Source organism: Odocoileus virginianus, chromosome 4 (genome assembly GCF_023699985.2).
Source record: "Odocoileus virginianus isolate 20LAN1187 ecotype Illinois chromosome 4, Ovbor_1.2, whole genome shotgun sequence".
Classification (NCBI taxonomy): Eukaryota; Metazoa; Chordata; class Mammalia; order Artiodactyla; family Cervidae; genus Odocoileus; species Odocoileus virginianus.
Genome location: NC_069677.1, coordinates 80,046,475 through 80,057,711, shown reverse-complemented (window position 1 = coordinate 80,057,711; position 11,237 = coordinate 80,046,475).

The following is an 11,237-nucleotide window of genomic DNA, read 5'->3' as shown; positions in this document are numbered from 1 at the left end:
TAGGTCTATAGCTGCTATTTTAATATTAGTTAAACTATTAATTTTAAACTATTAAAGGTGTTTAAATGTGTCAAATGTATAGCATAAGACATGCCAAATAGCAAAAGGAATCTTGGAGATGATTAAATACAGTAAGTAGCTTTAAAATCAAACTTCAATGCATGTTCATATTCCTGGTTTCGATAGAGTGACTCACAATCTGGACCAGGGTCAACAAGGCTGACTCTTACTAGAGGAAAAGGGATGAAGCTCTAGAGACTCCAAGATTTTTTTTAAAGGGAAAAAATAAACAACAGAAAATAGTGACATCTCTGCTTTTTTTAAAATGGCTTCAGGGTCACATCAATTTAGTCAGCAATTTTATTTTATTTTTATTTTCATTTTCTGGCTGCACTGCACAGCATTCATGATCCTAGTGTCCTGACCAAGGATCGACCCTACACACCCTGCAGTGGAAGCATGATTCTTAATCACTGGACAGACAGGGAAGTGCCTAGTCAGCACTTTTAGCCCTCAGTTCACTATGCACTTGGAAACACATGAAGCTTGAGCTTCAAATGGGACAGAAGTGCTCAGTCACAGGAGTGACCAGGTGAGAGACACCACCATTCCACCTGTGGATATCCATAACCCACTGCTGTTTGGAAACTGCCACCTGACCAATGCCTTTCAGCGAGTTCCTTCTCCCCCTACAATTTGCTGTCTTGGTCTAAAAGTCCAGAAGGACCATCAGCTCTCGTGTCTGCCCTGGACCCATCTTCCTTTACCAAAGAAATCAGCTTTTAAAAGGATTGCATTGTTGTTGTTCAGTCTCTCATTCGTGTCCAACTCTGCAACCCCATGGACTGCTGCACAACAGGCTTCCCATCCTTCAGTATCTCCCGGAGTTTGCTCAAACTCATGTTCATTAAGTCGGTGATGCCATCCAACCATCTCATCCTCTGCCACCCTCTTCTCCTCCCATCTTCAACCTTTCCCAGCATCAGGGTCGTTTCTAATGAATCAACTCTTAGCATCAGGTGGCGAAAGGATTGGAGCTTCAGCTTCAACATCAGTCCTTTCAATGAATATTCAGGGTTGATTTCCTTTAAGATTGATTAGTTTGATCTCCTTGCTATCCAAGTGAGTCTCAGGAGTCTTCTCCAACACCACAGCTCAAAAGCATCAATTCTTTGGCGTCCAGCTTTCTTTATAGTCCAACTCTCACATCCATACATGACTACTGGAAAAACCATAGCCTTGACTAGACAGACCTTTGTTGGCAAAGTAATGTCTCTGCTTTTTAACATGCTCTCTAGGTTGGTCATAACTTTCCTTCCAAGGAGTAAGCATCTTTTAATTTCATGGCTGCAGTCACAATCTGCAGTGATTTTGGAGCTCTCCCCCCCTAAATAAGGTCTGCCACTGTTTCCACTGTTTTTCCATCTATTTGCCATGAAGTGATGGGACCAGATGCCATGATCTTTGTTTTCTGAATGTTGAACTTCAATCCAACTTCTTCACTCTCCTCTTTCACTTTCATCAAGAGGCTCTTTAGTTCTTCTTCATTTTCTGCCATAAGGGTGACGTTATCTGCATATCTGAGGTTATTGATATTTCTCCTGGCAATCTTGATTATAGCTTGTGCTTCATCCAGCCCAGTATTTCTCATTATGTACTCTGCATATAAGTTAAATAAGCAGGGTGACAATATACAGCCTTGGCATACTCCTTTTCCTATTTGGAACCAGTCTGTTGTTCCATGTCCAGTTCTAACTGTTGCTTCCTGCCCTGCCAACAGATTTCTCAAGAGGCAGGTCAGGTGGTCTGGTATTCCCATCTCTTTCAGAATTCTCCACAGTTTATTGTGATCCACACAGTCAAAGGCTTTGACATAGTCAATAAAGCAGAAATCGATGTTTTTCTGGAACTCTCTTGCTTTTTCAATGATCCAGCAATTTGATCTCTGGTTCCTCTGCCTTTCCTAAAACCAGCTTGAACATCTGGAAGTTCACAGTTCATGTATTGTTAAGCCTGGCTTGGAGAATTTTGAACATTACTAGCTGTGTGAGATGAATGCAATTCTGCAGTAGTTTGAGCATTCTTTGGCATTGTCTTTCTTTGGGATTGGAATGAAAACTGACCTTTTCCAGTGCTCTGGCCACTGCTGAGTTTTCCATATTTGCTAGCATATTGAGTGCAGCACTTTCACAGCATCATCTTTTAGGATTTGAAATAGCTCAACTGGAATTCCATCACCTCCACTAGCTTTGTTCGTAACGATGCTTCATAAGGCCCACTTGACTTCACATTCCAGGATGTCTGGCTCTAGATGAGTGATCACACCATTGTGATTATCTGGGTCATGAAGATCTTTTTTGTATAGTTCTTCTGTGCATTCTTGCCACCTCTTCTTAATATCTTCTGCTTCTGTTAGGTCCATACCATTTCTGTCCTTTATTGTGCCCATCTTTGCATGAAATGTTCCCTTGGTATCTCTGATTTTCTTGAAGAGATCTCTAGTCTTTCCCATTCTGTAGTTTTCCTCTATTTCTTTGCACTGATCACTGAGGAAGACTTTCTTATCTCTCCTTGCTATTCTTTGGAACTCTGCATTTAAATGGATATATCTTTCCTTTTCTCCTTTGCTTTTCGTTTCTCTTCTTTTTACATTTATTTATAAGGCCTCCTCAGGCAGCCATTTCCCTCTTTTGCATTTCTTTTTCTTGGAGATAATCTTGCTCCCTGTCTCCTGTACAATGTCATGAACCTCCGTTCATAGTTCATCTATGAACTCTATCTATCAGATCTAGTCCCTTAAATCTATTTCTCACTTCCACTGTATAATCGTTAGGCATTTGATTTAGGTCATACCTGAATGGTCTAGTGGTTTTCCCTACTTTCTTCAATTTAAGTCTGAATTTGGCAATAAGAAGTTCATGATCTGAGCCACAGTCAGCTCCTGATCTTGTTTTTGCTGACTGTATAGAGCTTCTCCACCTTTGACTGCAAAGAATATAATCAATCTGATTTTGGTGTCAACCATCTGGTGATGTCCATGTGTAGAGTCTTCTCTTGAGTTGTTGGAGGAGGGTGTTTACTATGACCAGTGCATTCTCTTGGAAGAACTATATTAGACTTTGCCCTGCTTCATTCTGTATGTCAAGGCCAAATTTGCCTGTTACTCCAGGTGTTTCTTGATTTTTTACTTTTGCATTCCAGTCCCCTATAATGAAAAGGACATCTTCTTGGGTGTTAATTCTAGAAGGTCTTGTAGGTCTTCATAGAACCATTCAACTTCAGCTTCTTCAACATTACTGGTCGGGGCATAGACTTCGATTACCATGATATTGAATGGTTTGCCTTGGAAATGAACAGAGATTATTCTGTTGCTTTTGAGACTGCATCCTAGTACTGTATTTCAGACTCTTTTGTTGACTATGATGACTATTCCATTTCTTTTAAGGGATTCTTGCCCACAGTAGTAGATATAATGGTCATCTGAGTTAAATTCACCCATTCCTGTCCATTTTAGTTCACTGATTCCTAAAATGTCGACGTTCACTCTTGCCATCTCCTGTTTGACCACTCCCAATTTGCCTTGATTCATGGACCTAACAATCCAGGTTCCTATGCAGTATTGCTCTTTACAGTATCGGACCTTGCTCCCATCACCAGTCACATCCACAACTGGGTGTTGTTTTTGCTTTGGCTCCATTTCTTCATTCTTTCTGGAGCTATTTCTCCAGTAACATATTGGACACCTACTGACCTGGGGCTTTCATCTTTCAGTGTCCTATCTTTTTGCCTTTTCATATTGTTCATGGGGTTCTCAAGGCAGGAATACTGAAGTAGTTTGCCATTCCCTTCTCCAGTGGACCACATTCAGTCAGAACTCTCCACTATGACCCATCCATCTTGGGTGGCCCTACATGGCATGTCTCATCGTTTCATTGAGTTAGACAAGGCTGTGGTCCATGCAATTAGATTGGTTAGTTTTCTGTGAGTGTGGTTTCCAGTCTGTCTGCCCTCTGATGGAGAAGGATAAGAGGCTTATGAAAGCTTCCTGATGGGATAGACTGACTGAGGGGGATACTGAGGGGTCTTGTTCTGATGGGCGGGGCCATGCTCAGTAAATCTTTAATCCAATTTTCTGGTGATGGGTGGAGCTGTGTTCCCTCCCTGCTATTTACTTGGGTCCAAACTATGGTGGAGTAATGAAGCTGTGGTAGGCACTGGAGTGGCTGTGAGGAGAAGCCCCAGCAAGACAGTTCAGTTCAGTTCAGTTCAGTCGCTCAGTCGTGTCTTTTTCAATGAGTCAACTCTTCGCATGAGGTGGCCAAAGTACTGGAGTTTCAGCTTCAGCATCAGTCCCTCCAATGAACGCCCAGGACTGATCTCCTTTCGGATGGACTGGTTGGATCTCCGTGCAGTCCAAGAGACTCTCAAGAGTCTTCTCCAACACCATAGTTCAAAAGCATCAATTTTTTGGTGCTCAGCTTTCTTCACAGTCCAACTCTCACATCCATACATGACCACTGGAAAAACCATAGTCTTGACCAGGTGGACGTTTGTTTGCAAAGTAATGTCTCTGTTTTCTTATATGCCATCTCGGTTGGTCATAACTTTCCTTCCAAGGAGTAAGCATCTTTTAATTTCGGAGGGGTGAATTCACATTTAGAATCAAACCCTGTTCCTGCCAGAGATGCTCAGAGGGCTCAAACAAACCTTGTGTGCACCAGGACCCAGAGACCCCACAGAGACTGAGACAGAACTGTGTTTGAGCATCTCCTGTGGAGGTCAGCAGTGGTCTGCCACAGGGACAGGGGCTCTGGGTATGGCAGAAGCCCTCTTGGAGGAAGTCACCATTAATCCCACTATAGAGCTGCCAGAACTTACATAGAACTGGGAAATAGACTCTTGGGGAGCACAACGGAACCTTGTGCACCAGGACCCAGGAGAAAGGAACAGTGACCCCACAGGAGACTTGCCTGTGGGTGTCCGGGAGTCTCCGGCGAAGGCATGGGTTGGTGGTGGCCTGCTGCACGGTTGGGGGCATGGACTGTAGCAAGATCTTTTGAGGGAATTCACCACTATCTTCATTACTTCCACCATAGTTTCTGACCACCGTGTCACCTGGAAAATCCTGTATCAAGTCCTAAATACTATTTATTCCACTTATATGAGGTCCCTAGAACAGTCAAGTTCATACAGTCAGAAAGTACATTGCATTAATAGATGCTAGGGGCCAGGGCTAGTTGTGGGGAAGGGAGAAGGAGCGGGGTGGGGAGGGGGGATGGGAGTTAGTGTTTAATGGGGACAGAGTGCAGTTTACGAAGGTGAAAAATTTGGGCGATGAATGATGGTGAGAGCTGTACAACAATGTCAATGTACTTAGTGCTACTGAACTGTACAGTCATATATGGTTAAAATAGTATGCTTCATATTATGTGACTTTCACCACAATAAAAAAAAGTTTAAAAAAAGATATCAGGTCCTAATCTCTGGAACGTATGATGTGATCATATATGGAAAAGAGGTCTTTTCCATATATGATGTGATTAAGTTAAAGGTCTTGAGATGGAGAGATTGTTGCTGTTGTTCAGTTGCTCAGTCATGTCTGACTCTTTGCAACTCCATGGACTGCAGCACGCTAGGCTTTCCTGTACTCCACCATCTCCTGGAGCTTGCTCAAACTCAAGTCCATTGAGTCCGTGATGCCATCCAACCATGTCATCCTCTGCCATCCCCTTCTCCTCCTGGCAAGATGATCATCCTCAATTACCCAGGTGATGCCTAAATGCCATCCCAAGGTTCCTGACAAGAGAGGCCAAAAGCCAAGGAATGTCAGCAGACAGCAGCTCATAGGCCCCCCACTGTCCTCCCCACATCCTCAAAGGGGAGAACGGTCCTGCCTGCACCCTCATTTCAGCCCAGTGACACTGATTTCAGATTTCTGACCTCTGGAACCGTGAAAGAATACCACTCTGTTGTTTTAAGTCACCCAGAATGCAGTAATTTGTTTAAAAAGCCACAGAAAATAAAACCACCACCCTCTACCCTAATGTTAGTGTTTAAAGGGACAACCCCTCAACGAACAGGTTGGGCAAATTTGCACACCTAGATGCAAGTTCAAAATGAAATGGAAAGTCACAGCTGGTTAAACCTTCCCACTTCCCGGACTTTCCTGGTGGTCCAGTGGTTAAGAACTCATCCACCAATGCAGCGGACGTGGGTTGACTTCTGGTACAGTAAGATCCTGCATGCCTCAGAGCAACAAAGCCCTTGCACCAAAACTAGAGTCTCGTGCCCTAGAGCTCATGCTCCACAACAGAAGAAGCCACTCGAATGAGAAGCCCAAGCACCTGCTCACCTCAACTAGAGAAAGCCTGTGTGCAGCAACGGAGACCCAGCACAAAATAATATAAAAAAAAAAAAAGTTCCACTTCCAAGTATGAAGAAGCTTCTATTTTTAAACCCCAATTAATGAAAGAGGTGTTTGGTACCAGAAATGCAAAGAAGTCAACTTACAGAATTACTGACTCAGACTCGGACATCACGGTGACAGTTCGAGGGAAAACTGGTCATCAAAGGCAGATGGCCTAGGACGCTAGCCACAGGCCCGGAGCTGGGGGCACAGAGGTTAATGGGCGCAGCGTCTGCACCAGGAGCCCACAGGCTAGTGGAGCGGCTGGCCCATGAGCAGCCAGTAATGGATGGACAGGTGTCACAGGAGAGCAAGCACAGCACAGGCACCGGAGGCCTGAGCTGATAACCAGAGGAGAAACGGGGTCTGCCAACAGATTGAATAAGAAAAGGGGAGCTGGCGGTGTCTGTCCCAGCCACGCATGCTGGCGCTATCAGTGCAGTGGGGACGCCTCCACTCCACTTTGTAGGCCTTGCCAGCACTGAGGGTGCAGACATCAGATTTGCACTCATATCGGGCTAAAAACAAACTGGACTGGGAAGGGAAGGTGCAAACCCAGAGCAGGAACTTGGTTGAGTGGCTACAATAACTGGCCAGAGGCCCTGGAGGCAGGGAGCAACAGCAGAAGGGCAGCTGAGGACAGATCAGGTGTTCAGAGGTAGGCTGATAGGCCTGGGTGATGGCTGAATGCAGACACTGAGAGAGGAGAGTCTAAAATTACTATCAGGTTTCTGGCTAGGATGACAGGGCAGCCCCACTTAGTAGGACAGGGTTAGGGGAGGAGGAACAGGTTTAAGGGAAGAGAGACAGCACCTAGGAAGCTAATCTATGAGTCTGCTGAGCACAGAGCTGTAGGTTATCTGAATAGTGATGTCTAACAGGAAACTGGCCAGATAAATGAACTGTGTCTAAATAATTGATGCTTTTGAACCATGTCCAAATAATTAATGCTTTTGAACTGTGGCATTGGAGAAGACTCTTGAGAGTTCTTTGGACTGCAAGGAGATCAAACCAGTCAATCTTTAAGGAAATCAGTCCTGAATATTCATTGGAAGGACTGATGCTGAAGCTCCAATACTTGGGCCACCTGATGCGAAGAACTGACTCGTTGAAAAAGACGCTGGTGGTGGGAAAGACTGAAGGCAGGAGGAGAATGGAATGACAGAGGATGAGATGGTTGGATGGCATCACCACCTCAATGGACTTGAGTTTGAGCAAGCTATGGGAGTTGGTGATGGATAGGAAAGCCTGGCGTGCTGCAGTCCATGTGGTCGCAAAGAGTCAGACAGGACTCAGTGACAGAACTGAACTTCGGCTAAATAAATATATAAGTATATGGAGCTAGAAATCCCACTGGGAGGCATCTGTGTATGGATAACATGCAATAAAAAGATGTTAGGGGACTTTCCTGGTGGTCCATTGTCTAAGACTCTGTGCTCCCAATGCAGGGGGGCTAGGTTCAATCCCAGGTCAGGTAACTAGATCTCACATGTTACAATTAGGAGTTCGAGTGCAACAAGCAAAGATTCTACATGCTGCAACTATGACTTGGTAGTTGCTGTTGTTCACGTGATCCATTGTGTCCAATTCTCCGTGACCCCATGGACTGCAGCATACCAGGCTTCCCTGTCCTTCACTATCTCCCAGCGTTTGCTCAGACTTATGTCCATTGAGTCGGTAAGGCTATCTAACCATCTCATCCTCTGCCACCCTTCTCCTTTTGCCTTCAGTCTTTCTCAGCATCATGGTCTTTTCCAAGGATTCAGCTCTTCGCATCAGGTGGCCAAAAAACTGCAGCATCAGCACCCTGCTGGGAACTGGGCAGGCAGAGGGGGGACACGAAGCCTACTGTGGGGGACAGGTTACTGGCAGGCAAAAACAATAGCATGTGCATGAGTGTTGAACAAGCTTCTCTAGCAACCACGAGAGCACGAGGCAGGAGCACCAAACCCAGAATGAGGCTGAGTGATGCAGGGGAGGAAGGCAGAATGTGAACCAGGAAGATAAAATTACCAAGGGGAGACAGACTGTGCACAGGGTTGGGGGAGGAACTTCTCAGGGAAAAGCATACACACATGAGGATACTCAGAGGCAAGAGACAGAGCGTGACTTGTTCAGAGAAACTGTGCATCCATGTGGGTGCCAGGGACACAGGATTAATTAGAAGTGGGCTGTTACTAGGCTGGTCAGCCACACTGTGAAATTTGAAAGGTATCCTTAAAGCAGTGGACAGCCATCAACAACTTGAGCAAGGGGGTGGTGTGATACTTCTGGCTTTTAAAAAAGATCATGTGGACTTCAGCATGACTGTGGGTTGAAAGGATACATCTTGGCAGCTGGGGAGACAGTTAGAAATTTGCTGGACTCGCTGTGGTTACGTTATCAGAGAACAGTCAGGAGGTGGTTGGCGTGGACTTGGTGATGGGCTGAACACTGGCAATGAGGGAGAGTCTCTGGCTCAGGCAGCTGGGCTCACGTCCAAGGGATGGACAGGACTGCATGGGGGGAGTGGAGGGCCCCCACCTCGGCCCAGGAGGGCCGAGGTCAGAACATTAGGAGACCCAAAGTGTGAGCAGGGTCTGGGCAGAGGAGCTGACGCGGAAGGCTGAGAGCCAAAGGTCAGATAACCGGTAGGAAATTCATGGGGAGGAGGCACCACTGAAACAAGTAGGTAGAAAATCCAGAGCAGGGGGTTCCCTGGTTCTCCAGTGGTTAGGACACCACACTTCCACTGCTAAGGGCCCAGGTTCAATCTTTGGTTAGGGAGCTAAGATCCTGCAAGTCGTATGGCATGGCCCAAAAAAGAAAAATAAAATCCAGGGGAATGAGGCATCACCGAAACAAATCGATTTCAAGATGAAATTGGTAGAGCCACACAAACCAATGGGGCCAGCTGAACAGACTGAAAGATTCCCCTGGATCTAGCAGTCAGGGTCCCTGTTTTTATTGGTCTGTCTGAAAGTCACTCAGTCATGTCCGACTCTTTGCAAACCCATGGACTGCAGCCTGCCAGGCTCCTCTGTCCATGGAACTCTCCAGGCCAGAATACTGGAGTGGGTTGCCATTCCCCCCTCCAGGGGATCTTTCCAACCCAGGGAGCGAAACCAGGTCTCCCGCATTGCAGGCAGATTCTTTATTGTCTGAGCCATCAGGGAAGCCGGATTTTTATTGGTAATTGTTATTTTCATTTATTTATGTTTTATTTTTGGCTGAGGTGGGGCTTTGTCCCTTTGCTGGGGCTTTCTCTAGTGGCAGCAAGTGGGGGCTACTCTTCACTGTGGTGCACATGCTTCTCACTGCGTTGGCATCTCTTGAAGCAGAGCACAAGCTTTAGGCGCTCAGGGTTCAGCAGTTCCAGCATGCAGGCTCAGTAATGCACTGGCTTAGTTGCTCACGGGCATGTGGAATCTTCCAGGACCAGGGATCAAACCCAGGTCCCCTGCACTGGCAGGCAGATTCTCACCCAAAGCACCAGTCCTATCACTCAGACCCCTTTCTGAGAAATGTTCTCAAACAGGAGACACCAATGTCTCCTGAGGCAACTAGAAGAGACACAGGGAGAACTGCTTTTGGCATCTGGTGTACTACACTAAAAACCAGACAACTGAGCTTCTGGCTCTGGCTACACAGCTGGTATATACGTTTTTCTTACCTGTAAAGCATGCTCACCCAGCCTAACCACACAGAACCGTAAAACTCAAGGCCCCTTTTGAAAGACTTACAATCATTGTTCTTTTATGTTCAAAGCCACTTTTTGCTCCACCACGATTCAGTTCAAAATACAAAAAAAAACTTTCTATAAAGTTTTTAAATAGTTGCAGCAAAGACTTTGAGGCGCAAGATTCTTCCTTTGAGACTGAGTCCTCTTAAAACGAGAGGAACGAAAACAATTCACAATAGAGCTGTTCACTTGGGAACGTTTTTCATTTTAGTCAACCTAAGACAAGATTATTTCTTACACATTCTTCAAACATTTCATAAATTATTTTATCTCGGGTCATGTGCATAAATTCAACTTTAAAAAAAAACATTTTATCTGAAAATTAAGATATTTGAATAAAACAACATGGGTTTAAAATCCAGGAATTTAAAGTATCAGTCTTAAAAATTATCGCTTTAAAAGGCAGTCTCCAGAACTCCCTGAGGGTCCAGAGGTCAGGACTCTGACTTTCCACCACAGGGGGAACAGACTGGACCCCTGGTATAACGAAAATCCAGCATGTTTTTACTCAAAGCAAACAAACAAAAACGCAGTCTCCTCGCCCTTCCAATCTGATCTGTTCTGGCTTTGGGGAACACATCCAGATGTATGTTTATCTTGCCTAACAGAAGCTTTCTTAGTGTTTACAGTTTGGCATTTCTGTCACACTAATTTTCAGGTTTTGAATGAGTGAAGTGAGTTTTCTAACTGACGCGCTTGTAACATTCGTACAAGAAAACCACAGTCTACCAGACAGCAAGTGAGAATTAGTAAGAGAGGGGAGAGAAGTTAGCTGCCCAGTGATCTTTAAATCAATGACTATAAAAGTGAACGCGTTTGGGAACGCGCAGCTGACAAGCGGATGCCGCGGGAGGCTGAAAAGCAGAGCAGCCACCCCCACCTGTTCAAGTGGAAGGAACGTGGAGGCCGGTCCGCCCCAAGTCAGCCCTGAGTGGTCCCCACGACCGGACCGCCCAGGTCGGTTCTTCTCGGCAGGTCGCAGCCCGTGTGCCTCCACAGGCATCTGCGCCGCCGGAGGCACCCGGACCTGGAGGTACCTGGGGTACCACGACGCCGCCGTAGGAGAAGCGTCCTCCGAGGGAGCGAGTAGAGGCGCCGCCGCAGCGCGCC